Raw genomic sequence first — 13,325 nt, forward strand, 5'->3', positions numbered from 1 at the left:
TCTTTAATTCTTCTAGGTTTTTGTTAAACATTTCTTGCATCTTCTCGATCTTTGCCTCCATTCTTTTTCTGAGGTCCTGGATCATCTTCACTATCATTATTGTGAATTCTTTTTCTGGAAGGTTGCCTATCTCCACTTCATTTAGTTGTTTTTCTGGGGTTTTATCTTGTTCCTTCATCTGGCACATAGCTCTCTGCCTTTTCATCTTGTCTGTTTTTCTGTGAATGTGGTTTTTTTCAGATGAAGAGTTTCTAATTTATCTTACAAGGATTGCATAATCTTGATACCAAAACAAAAGAAAAAGAAGAAAACAGAAATATAGTCTAAACTAATTAAACAGATGCAAAGATTCTAAACAGGATATTAGTAGATTAAAAGAATAACATACCTCAGTGCCTTAAGAGAATCTACCACCATCATGATGCAAAACATGAAAACACCATTTAATATTTCTCATAATAGAAGTTTACTTGCAACATATGTGATCTATAACCTCTGGGGTTTTTCTCTGGAAATATCTTTATTTTGCCTCCACTTTAGAAGGATATTTTCACTGGGTATAGAATTCTAAACGTGTGTTATCTCCTTTCAGCCTTTAAAGCTGTCATTTCATCGCTTGTTTTCCATCATTTCTGCTGAGAAGGTAGCTTTTAGTATTATTGTTGCTCCTTTGAAAGTAATGCATCTTTTTTCTCTACTTGCTGTTATGATTTTTCTCTCTTGATTTGCTGATGATGAACCAAAGTGTAGTATTTTTGTCTTTATCCTGCTTGGGGTTCTTAGTAATTTTTGATTCTGTAACTTGGATTTTTTAGCCCTTTTGGAAAATTCTTGGTTATTATCTCTTCAAATATTGCTTCTGCTACATCCTCTCTTCTTCTCTTCTTGAACCCCAATTACGTTTGCTAGAATGTCTCATGATAGAGCATGTCACACGTCTCTGACACTTTTCTGTATTTTCCATCTTTTTTGTTCTTTGTGCTTCTGTCAGGATATTTTCTACTGCCCCCTCTCCAGCTCACCAGTCCTCTCTTCAGCTGTGTCCAATCTGCTGTTAAACCCCATTTTTGAGTTCAAATTTTGATTACTATATCTTCTTCAGTTCTAGAATTTCTATCTGCTTTTTGACAATATTGATTCCAGTTCTCTACTAAAGTGTTCTTTTTCTTTTTTTTTTTTTTTTTGCGGTACGTGGGCCTCCCACTGCCGTGGCCTCTCCCGTTGCAGAGCACAGACTTCGGATGCGCAGGCTCAGCGGCCATGGCTCACGGGCCCAGCTGCTCCGCGGCATGTGGGATCCTCCCAGACCGGGGCACGAACCCGTGTCCCCTTCATCGGCAGGTGGACTCTCAACCACTGCGTCACCAGGGAAGCCCCATTTATTTTCTTGATCACATTAATTACAATTATTTTTAAATCTGTGTCTGATAACTGCAATAATCTGGGACACCTGTGAGTATATTTCTATTATGCTTTTTTCCCTTGGCTCTCTTTCTTGGATCCTAGTAATTTTGGATGGGATGCTTATCCCTGTGCCTGAAAGAGGGATCTGGATGAAGTTATTTTCCTCCAGAGAGGATTCACTCTATGGTCCAGCAGGCAGCTAGAGTAGGGGCAGTTTGTCTTAATCCAGTCAAGGACTCAGGTGATTCAAGTTTGAGCTGTAGTGAGGCTTGATCGACCCTAATGCACCCGCTCTTAAAGATCCCAACTGAAAGCCTGCAGCATTTACAGAGGGCAGCCTCCTGGTCAGTTCCTGATTTCCAGTTTTCATCTCCACAGCAACGTAAGACTGCCAAAAATTCCACTCTATTTTCCAGCTGCTTTTCTTGGCTTCTTATCCTTTCATTTTATATGACTAAGATTCACCAAGTACTTCAAAGAGAAAACCATCAACTATCAGGCTCACTTCTCTGTACCTCCCTTTTCTTCTGGAACCTTGACTTCTGGAATCCTGGCTGATCTGGGAGCCCCAGAGTCCAAGTTTTATTTCCTCAGAACTACAAGACTGCCGAGAGCTGTGATACTTTTCTGCTTCTATGAGTGTCTCAGCCTCTTTGTCAATGCCAAGAGTCACCAGATGTGAAGAGGAGAAAAGCAGCTTTCAGAATGTTGGGCTCACTTCAGTGAGCTTCTCTTCTCTCTGGCTGCACTGTGCGGCATGAGGGATCTTAGTTCCCCCACCAGGGATTGAACCCACGCCCCCTGCAGTGGAATCCCAGAGCCCTAACCACTGGACTGCCAGGAAAGTCCTCTCTCTGGTATCTTGACCCTTCAACTCAGGCTGTTGCAGTGGCTCTCTGAAAACTTCAAACAGATCAATTTTAATTGTATCCATCTTTTTCAGTTGTTCTCAGTGGAAGCAGCAGTTTTCTACTAAATACTCCATCACAGAAAGTAGGAGCTGTCTCATTTCTTTTTACAACTTCATAGTACTTCACTTCATGGATGTACTATAGCTTATTTAACTGACTCTCTACTAAGAGACATTGGGTTGTTCCAGCCTTTTGCTATAAAAAATAAGGTCATGGTGAATAGCCTTCTGCATATGTCTTCATATATTTGCAGTTGAATAGTTGAGATAGAATCCTAGAAGTACAATTGCTGGATCAAAGAGTGAATGCATATGCAATTTTGCTAGATATTGCCAATTTCACTTCATAGAAATCGTACCATTTTGGGGTCCCACCTGCAGTGTATAAAAGTGCCTATTTTCACATAGTCCTGCCAAAATTTACATTGTCAAACTTGGGAGTTTCTTTTTTCAATCTGATTGATGAGAGATGGAATCTCAGTAGTTTTGACATGCATTGCTCTTATTGTGAGTGAGAGCTATCAGTATACCTTTCCTGTGAACTGTCTATTCATACCTTGGCTTATTTTTTAAAAAATCAGTTTGTGGATATTTTCTATTTCAATTTTTAGGAAATCCTTATTACATTAAGTATGTGAGTACTTTGTCATACAAGTTGCAAAATTCTTCCCAATTTGTAATTATCTTGTGACTTTACTTATTTTGTTGTTGGTAATGTTGTCAAATTTCTTTGTCTAGATTTTTTTAATTAGTTAGAAATTCCCACTTTGGGGTTATAAATATAAGATTTACCCATGTTTTCTTCTAATATTGTATGTTTTTCTGTTTGTGTTTAATTTTCATTTAGATCTCGAATACATTTATAATTTCTCCTGGAATACATTGTGAGAAAAAGATCCAATTTCTTCCTTTTTCTTCATAGCTATCCATTGGGCACAACACTGTTTAAAGTTAATTTTCCCCTCTGATTTCAGTGCCTCTTTTGTCATATACTAAATTTTCCTGGACATTCTATTCTGATCCATTTGTTTATAAGTCTTTTCCTGAGCCAATACCTCACTGCTTTAATTTAGAGGATGTTAACTGTTTTACTAACTTTAATAGGATTAGCCATGCATTAAGTATTCTTTCCAAATACTTCCTGGCTATTCTCAGTTGTTTATTCTTCCATATAAACTTTATAATCAACTTGTCTACTTCCAGAAAAAAACCTGAGGAAATTTTTATTGAGATTGCATTAAATTTATAAAACTAATTTAGAGAGAAATAACATCTTTATGATGTTAAGTTTTCCTATTCAATATTAGGGTGGGGGTTTTTTTCAGTTTGCTCAAAGCTATTTTTATCTCTTTCTTGAGTGTTTCGCAGTTTCCCTATGATTTTTGCACGTACTAGGTTTCTGTCTATGTATTTAAAATTTTGTTATTGTATACAGGGTCTTCCCTGCCCTTATACCTTCAAATGGCTTATAATTTATATTTACAAAGGCTAGTAATTTTACTATGCTAATTTTATGTCCTGCTACTTTATTATCTTATGGTTTGTAGTACTTTTCCATTGATTCTTCTGGTTTTTCCAGATATGCAATTATAAACAAAGAGTTTGCCTCTTCCTTTCCAGTTCTTACAAGTCTAATTGTTTTCTCTTGCTTAATTGCATTAGCTAACATTCCAGTGCAATGTTAAATCATTGTAGAGGTAGCAGGCATCCTTGTCTTCCTCCTGACTTGACTCCCTAAAGGTGTTTGACATCTGACAGTCAAATAAAAAGCTAGCTTTTGGACAGATACACACACACACACACACACACACACACACACACATTTTATTAGGTTTTCAAAAAAAAGTGTTTCGGGCTTCCCTGGTGGTGCAGTGGTTGAGAGTCCGCCTGCCGATGCAGGGGACACAGGTTCATGCCCCGGTCCAGGAAGATCCCATATGCCACGGAGCGGCTGGGCCCGTGAGCCATGGCCGCTGAGCCTGTGCGTCCGGAGCCTGTGCTCTGCAATGGGAGAGGCCACAACAGTCAGAGGCCCACGTACCGCAAAAAAAAAAAAAAAAAGTGTTTCCATGCTATTTTTTCTGTGTATGCTAAACTTTTTTTTCTTTTTTTTTACTTTTTCAGCTGCACTGCATGGCTTGCGGGATCCTAGTTCCCTGACCAGGGATCGAACCCGGGTCTGCTACAATGGAGGCATGGAGTCCTAACCACTGGACCACTAGGGAATTCCCTAGACTTGTGTATTTGAAAAATTATTTGTAGAAATAGTTTGATGACATATTTTGCTCTAGGCCAAGAGTAGCCCCCAATACTAGGCTCACTTTCTTGAATTCTGTCTTCTTCCAGATGTTGGTTGATAATTTCTTCTACCTTGTTAATTCTTTGATGATTTTAAAACTGCATTTTATGTTCTCTCTAGCTTTACTTTAGCTTTATCTTTAGCAAGAGGGTTGGTCTGAATCCCCTCATCTTCTGTTACCAAAAGCAGCACTCCTACTTGATGCCAACAAATTAAAAATAAGTTTTAAAAGCAATAAAGAGGAAAAAGAGAGGAAACAGATTTTTGAAGTCACATTTTTCAGTGTGTGAAAGATTTCCAGATGTGTCTGAACTACCATTTAGAAACAGGTACTTCTCCACAAAGAGATAAGAACATAAACTTTTTTTATATAAATTTATTTATTATTTTATTTATTTATCTTTGGCTGTGTTGGGTCTTTGTTGCTGGGCACAGGCTTTCTCTAGTTGTAGCGAGCGGTGGCTACTCTTCGTTGCAGTGTGTGGGCTTCTCATTGTGGTGACTTCCTTAGTTGCAGAGCACGGGCTCTAGGCACGTGAGCTTCAGTTGCTGTGGCACATGGGCTCAGAAGTTGTGGCTCGCGGGCTCTAGAGCGCAGGCTCAGTAGTTGTGGCGCACAGGCTTAGTTGCTCCACGGCATGTGGGATCTTCCTGGACCAGGGCTTGAACCCGTGTCCCCTGCATTGGCAGGCAGATTCTTAACCACTGCGCCACCAGGGAAGCCCAAGGACATACACCTTTTGTGACTAAAAAGTAATAAGAATAATAAAATTTCCATAACATGGCCCCCCAAGAAGCATAACTTTATAGTCACGCCTTACATTTTACCCAATTTATGTATCATCTAAGCTCTCCTAGCCTTACCTATGGCACAGCAGATGTTATTCTCTTCTGAGAAAACACTAAGCTATTCCTTGATACTTATCTGCTGCTTATGCACATTTTTCCAGGGTAGGCACTCTCCTCACATACATAACAAGCAAAAAATAAACAAACAAAAGAAATAACCAAAAAAAAAAAAAAGCAAAAGGCGCTTCTACCTTTCTGACTTACAGGAAATGCTTGCTACTCCTTTATCGTCCCACCGGACAAAACGTGATGTGAGATCTCTTCACTGAACCACACACTTCTTTGGGACTCTGTCCCCAGCTTTCTCAATCCAATTTCTTGCATGGCCATTCAAAAGCATGCCTCATGGGTTTAACAACGGTACTTAAGAATTCAAACCAACTACTTTTGTTAGAGCTTAAAAAGCAACTACCCAGATTTTGAGTACCTGGGCAGGAGGTTAGCTAATATATTTGGAACAGGATCTGACATTTAATGGGAATTGGCAGGGCTAAAACAGCACCTGAAGGTGACAACTGTAGGGGATCTCGGGAGCGATAGAGAGGTGGACCCATTTCACGCTGGGCCCAAGGTGCTGTATTTGTGGTTTCCAATATTCAAAAATACATATCGATTATGAGAAATCTCTTCCGGAAACACAACAGACTAAGGTGTTGCACACAGGCCTTCCTATCTACTGCAAACATACGGAAGAGTTGGATGTAATAGTTTTGTTTTAATGCAGTATTTCATAATCCAACTGAAAAAGAAAGAATGGGAGATGACCAGGGGCCAAGAACAAAGATAGAAATCAAAGCTAGAGCAGGGCCTGGAGTTGGAAAGTCTCACCCGCACAGGAGACGCAGCCTCCCAGTTCCAGGGGGCAGAGGAACTGGAACCAAGCCCAGGCAAGAATCTTTGAGTCTTGTTTATGAAATGGGGACTAGAAATTTCTGCACACAGGCACAAGAAGGAAACAAGGAATTTGGTCCTCTATGCATCCACTGGACTGCTAAAAAAAAAAAGTACATATGTGCACTATAACAGGAAAATTATTTGAATAGGAAGTATAACTTCTTGCAGAGAAAAAGGAGGAAATAAAAATAACTTAAGACAATAGAAGGTAGAAAAAAGGGGATGGGGGTTATTTGTTTCCTCGGGCTGCAGGAACAAGGTTCCACACACTCAGAGGCTGAAAACAGTAGAAACGTAGCTGTTCTCTCATGGCCTGGAGGCTGCAAGACGCAGATCCCTTTTTGGAGGCTCTGAGGGAGAATCGGCCTCTCTCCTGGCCTCTGGCGGTGGCCGACGATCCTTGGCGCTCCTCGGCTCGTACGCGCATCCCTCCAACCCCTGCCTCAACCGTCACCGGCCTGCCTCTGTGTCTCGTGTCTGAATCTCCCCTTCTCACAAGGACACCAGTCATTGGATTAGGGCCCAACCTAATCCAGAACGACCTCGCTTTAACCTGCAAGGAGCCTATTTCCAAAGAAGGCTTTATTTACAGGTTCCAGGCGGACACGAATTTTGGAGCGACACTATTCAACCCAGTACTGGGGGGTTAAACAAAAAGGATCATGATCACCTGGGGGAACAGGTTAAAAACACAGATTCTTAGTTCTGACCTGCCTGAGATTCTGAGTCAAGTCGACTGAAATAAGGAAGGGCCCCAAGTTTGCATTTAGCACCCCAGTGACTCTGCGCTCTGAGTTAGCAGGACAGATCACCAGATAACCCGAAGTGCTCTGCGGGGGCCAGTAGGGTGGGGCGGGGGGGGGGAAGGGGAGTGGCCGGGAGACACGTGGCTCTTGAGGGGAAGTTAAAGGCAAGAGGAGGGCTTCCCTGGTGGCGCAGTGGTTGAGAGCCCACCTGCCGATGCAGGGGACACGGGTTCATGCCCCGGTCCGGGAAGATTCCACATGCCGCGGAGCGGCTGGGCCCGTGAGCCATGGCCGCTGAGCCTGTGCGTCCGGAGCCTGTGCTCTGCAACTGGAGAGGCCGCAGCAGTGAGAGGCCCGCGTACCGCAAAAAATAAATAAATAAATAAAGGCAAGAGGAGGTGACCAGGCAAGGTGATCCGCATTTGCAGCAGCACAGAGCCCGGAGCTCTGCTCCCTCAGTGGACCCAAGATACGAGATGGGGAGGGAGAGGGCGAGAAAGGCCACGGCCTTGGGTTTCTTCCTGTGTTTCTGTTTTTGGTCTGGGGAGGAGTTCTAAGAGCTTGTTTTTAGATGTAATCATTAGTGAGTGTGGAATAACTTGACAACACTTAGTGCAAGACTTGTTACGTGTTTTGCTTTGCATTGTTTTGTCCAAACCAAATGAGCAGTGACCCTGAGCCTCTCCACCACGGTTGGCGAGACATTCCGTCTCAGTCATTGCAGGCCAACCCATCTCCCTCTCTCTCTCCCGAAGAGTCCTACACAACCCAGGAACCTCAGCGAAAGCCTTAGCTCTTCAGTCCATCAGGGCTGCCTTTGAGATGCTCACCATTCAGCCCTGTGAGATCCACTCCCAGCATCACTCCCTGGGCCCACCGTGCTCACAGAAAACCTGGCTGCACTTTGCAAAGCCAGAGCTTAGCCTTCAGATCCCCAGTACCGCAGGTCACCCCCATCAGGGGCCTGCCACCTCCCAGGGCTGTGTAAGAACAGGATGAGGGCTCTGCTTTCAGTCCTTGGGAATCCAGCTGCATGCCCCGCGGGTCACTGGCTCACTTTCCCCAAATGTCCCTTCCCTCCCAACCTCTTGCAAGTCCTTCTCCCTATTGGACAATCAGAACCCCAGCGAGCCCAACTTGCTGAGCCCCTCCTGGGGTGAGGCAGGGCCAGCGCTACAGGACACAGAGGCCGGCTAACCCTTTCTCCATTAGTTTAGCCCACCACATATGCTCATATAAGTCAGGGCTGCACCTTGTGTTTGTATTTGAACATGTACTTATTTCCCTTTGTGCTGAATGACGTAAGGTGATTTGGATGCTTTAAGCAAAAAAGAAATTGTTTCCCTTCTCTAAGCAACAAGGCGGGGGGTCCAGGATTTGGCACTATCATGTCCATGGCCAAGCTGCTTTACCTCCTTAAACCTCAATTTCTTTACCTGTAAAGCAAAGATAACGTTTTCCCTGCCCTTCTCATATTCACAAAGCTTAGGAAGGCAATATATGAAAAAGGACTTTGCAAATCAAAGGCACTTTCTAGCGACACAGAGCCTTCCGGTTCCACGGCATCTCACCCAAGGTGTGGGTCCTGCTCCCACAAGTAAACACGCGGGCCTCTGGACCAACCATCTTCCCATCTGCCTCTCATGAGACTGACCAGCTTCTAGAGTCATACGCCGGGAGGTGGAGTTCAGATGCCGTTTGTGAGCGCTCCTGTTTCTCTGACTACAAGCCCTCATCAGAGGGACCGTAAATATTGTCGCCTGGCCCGCCTCAGCTTTAGATGGAGTGGAAAGAAGTCCTGGGTGGCCCAGAACAATCCTGGTTTATATCTGTCCTGGCCCAGTGATGAATAATCCCCCATCCCCTTCCAGTTTAATCAACGATTTATACGCGCTCACTTAACTGCTTTAAGCAAAGAGGATTAGGTTAAATACATATGGTGCAAAACAGGGTGCCGTATAATTACCAAACCCGCCAACATCCTTTTAACGGAACACACCCCTGAGAGGAAGCGCAACTAGACTCACTGGCTAATTCTTGAAATCTGTCGCCATCTTGTGGTTAAAAGTTGCTGTTTGACAGGCTATTTGGACCTTTTCAGAAGGGATGGAAGAGTAATGGACACAGAAGACACAGAAAGAATCAGGGGCTTGCAAAATAAGCATCTCACTAACATACACTTTTGTGTTTGTTGATTAAAGAAAACGGTAAGCATCGTCAGGAGATGCTGATAAGGCAGAATTAAGCCTCTCAGATTAGACTCAGATTCTGACTCAAAGATTGAATATATTGCAGCTTGCGGGTTACAATGTCATTTTGATTTAAGTTCTACCTTATACTGATATATTGATCAGTTCAACATAGGGGATGATAGCACTTCATCAAATAAACGCACCAAGAAGTGTTCAACTCTTGCCTGGAGGAGAAGAGGACCAGTCTATGTAACAAAGGAACTGCCTGGAAAGGGGTCGGGTAGTGTTCAAAGACGCTCCCCTGAGAAAGTGACTTTGAGCTGAAATCTGACGAATGACTAGGAGAAGGGGTGCGGGGGGAGGAGCCAGTGCAGGGACCCAGGGACAGGGGTGCCGGTGATCTCCGAGTATGTGTGTAGCTGAGAGGAGGCTCACCTGCTGCAAGTGTAGGTGGTGGGGAGGCCAGTGGTGGGAGAAGGTGCCTGACAAGCTGGTGAATGAAACCCTGCAGCGTGTCCTGGGCGTGTTGAGGATTTTCCACCTTTTCTCTAGGACGGTGGGAAGCCATTCCCACGACATAAGCAAGGAGCCGACACGGCCATATTTGAGTTTCAAAAAGATCACTCTGGTGACAAGGAGGAGAGAAGGCTGGAGAGGGGCTGTCGTGGATTTGAGACAGCCACTATCACAGGATCCAGGTGGGCATCAGAGCAGTGGGGTCTGGGCACTATTCTACATGTTTGTGTGTGTTCACTTATTCAATCCTTACAGAAGCCCTATGAGCTAGGTACTACGATCATACCCATTTTACAGATGAAAAATGAGGCACGCAGAGGTCGCAACTCCAGAGGCCACCCTCATGCCTGCTACACTTCATTGCCTACAGAGGGTAATAGGAAAATGGACGAAAGTAGAGAAGGTTCCAAGAGCTATTTCAGAAGTAAAGTCAACCAGACTTGATGTGTTGAATAAGGGACCCGAAAGACCGGTCAAGAGGGACTTCCCTGGTGGTCCAGCAGCTAAGACTCCACGCTTCCAATGCAGGGGGCGAGGGCTCGATCCCTGGTGGGGGAACTAAGATCCACATGCCACAGGGCACAGCCAAAAAGTAAAAGAAACAAACAAAAAAGGTCAACAGTGACACCTAGTTTGTCAACTTTACAACGGTCAACAGGCAGGCTGGTATGACCCCCGTATCAGAAGCGGTTGCAGATGCTGGGTGAGACCAGTGTTTAAGACAACCAAGAGGGGATACTGAGAAGGTCACTGGCTCAAGAGACAGGAATGTGGCTCCACTGGTCAAGAGGTGGCAGCTGAGGACACAAACAGGGCTGCCCGAGGAGACAGGAAGGAAAAGGGGGTGAGAACCTAACCCCGAGGAACTCTGACATTTCACTGCAGGATACGCCGGAAATGAGAGGAAGGATTAAAACCAGTAAAGCCAGAATTTAGTATCGTTAAAGCCAAAGGAGAAGAAGGTTTCAAGGAGCGAGGAAGAGATGAGCAACCACACGAATGCTGTTGGGAAGTCAGGCAAAGCTGAGGGCTGGAAAATGTCCTTCAGATGTTGCGCCAGGGTCATGGAGACACCTACTCAGAGAAGTCTGGTGTGACGTGGCAAGGCAGGGGCCACTGGCAGCTGAGGGGACCAGAGCAGGCGGGACCTTTCCTTCTTTCAAGATAGAATATATTTACTGAATACGTTTAGATGTTGGAGAGAGCGATCCAGATGACAGAGAGCAATTGAGTGTACAGAAGAAATAACTGCCAGTGTTAACTTGCTGAAAAGGTAGAACGGGATCCAAAGCACAGGAGAAATTCGTTTCAGAGAGCAGAGGGGTCTGTCCTCTAATGAAGGAGGGAAGGAGAGGGTCGGAAGAGATATAGACAGATATATGAAGGCTCCGTGGAAGGGTAAGGAGATTCCAGGCTGAGGCTTCAATTTGCTCTGTGACATGAGATGCACAGTCCCCGCCTGGGTGGGGTACCTAATCAAGAACAGAGGATTAGTATCTTGTATGCTCACATATTTTCTCACCAGATGACTTCTGTCTAACCCAAATGGTTCCCAAACCTGCTTACTTCAGTTGTCTCTGATATCGCAATTACATAATGAAATGTCACAACTAAATATGAGTGTGAGTAAAGGGTTGCTGTTTCTATGAAAACTTAGTTGAATGTTTCGGAAAAATTTGATAAAGACAAAATGCAAAAAATCCTGTCCATCTAGGGACAAGCAAGGCAACTGTCAAAGACAGAAAAACACTACAGTAAAAATCTTTGCTCTGCAAGACTCTGTTCTCGTTCCGGTTTTAAGAGAACAAAACTGGAGATCGCCAAATTATAAGTCTGGCTTTTGCAAAGAAAATGAGATTGAACTCAATGGATCTATATTCAGTGATAAAAAGCCTAGGCCTTACCTCAAAAGACTGTCGGATGAACGTATGTGTTTTTGTGATTCTCACCATTTCAACTCTTCTCAGTGAACCGAAACCAACCCCTGGACCAAGCCGTCATTAGGAGGCTGCCTTGGTTACAAAGGTAAGAAGTAAGGAAAGGCGGGTGGGAGTGAAGCTATGGGTTGCTTACTATATATTAAGAAGTGTGGGGACTTCCCTGGTGGCACAGTGGTTAAGAGTCTGCCTGCCAATGCAGGGGACACGGGTTCGAGCCCTGGTCCGGGAAGATCCCACATGCCGCGGAGCAACTAAGCTCATGCGCCACAACTACTGAGCCTGTGCTCTAGAGCCCACAAGCCACAACTACTGAGCCCACGAGCCACAACTACTGAGCCCTCGAGCCACAACTACTGAAGTCCGCGCACCTAGAGCCCGTGCTCCGCAACAAGAGAAGCCACCACAATGAGAAGCCCGCACACCGCAATGAAGAGTAGCCCCTGCTCGCCGCAACTAGAGAAAGCCCGCGCGCAGCAACAAAGACCCAACGCAGCCAAAAATAAATAAATAAAATTTTAAAAAAAAATTTTTTTTAAAAGAAGTGTGCTCAACAGGTGTTTTTAAAAATTTACTCCTTACAACAGCCCTGCACGTTCTCATTCTCACTCAGCAGACCAGGCAACAGAGAGGTTAAATAAATTGCCAACTATCAAGTTACAGCATCTGGGTAGGAACTCAGTTCTGACCTGTATCCTCTGGGTGGCCATTTCCATTGGTCTTCCATGCACCTGGACGTATCCCCTCTAACATGCTCCACCCATGCCCTCCATCAGCCCTCCACCAATGATTCATCCTTGCCCTTCACCTTCCATAGCTAATCAATCACCAAACCCTGTCCAACTGACTCCCGTCAATATCTATTCCATTTGCCCCCACTGTCACCTTGCAGAAATTTCACATCTTCTTTTGCACAGACTTCTGCCAGAACTAGGTTACCCCAATTTCTTAATAATCAGATCTGAGCGGCATCATTCTTTAATATATATCAGTTTAACACTTGCTCTTTCTGCAAGCTCTTTCTTCATTGGCCTCAAGCACATTGCCTTCCAGGTATATTCCTGGTTCTCCGCAGTCCTTCTCAATGTCCTTGGTGGCCTCTTTTTCTTTTACCAGCCTCTGAAATATTGATGCTCCTTAGGGGCCATTCCTTGGGTCTCTCCTTATTCTGGCTTATTCCCTGGCAGATCCTATTTTTGCCAACAGCTTCAACTGCATTCACACGCTGATGATCACTGATGGCCCTCCTACCATTTTCACAACTGTTTAGTATTTCTGTCCACCCAGTGGCCTGTAAGCACCTCAAATACAAATATGTATGCCCCAAACTGGACTCTCATCTTCCACGTCCCTTCAACCAGCCTCAAGCCTACTTCTTCCATACACTTCCCTCAGCGTTGTCCATCTCAAATGTTGAAATCATCCTTCACTTCTCCGTCACTTGCCTTCACAACCCAGTCTCAAGCCCTGTGGATTCTTCATGTCCTCAAACTTCCCATGGCTGTCACTCCTTTCAAGCCTGCCGCTAGCTTTCTATCACCCTGTTTCCATTGTGTCTCCAAAGGAGACCTCCTCGGG

Source organism: Globicephala melas, chromosome 11, assembly GCF_963455315.2.
Source record: "Globicephala melas chromosome 11, mGloMel1.2, whole genome shotgun sequence".
Lineage (NCBI taxonomy): Eukaryota > Metazoa > Chordata > Mammalia > Artiodactyla > Delphinidae > Globicephala > Globicephala melas.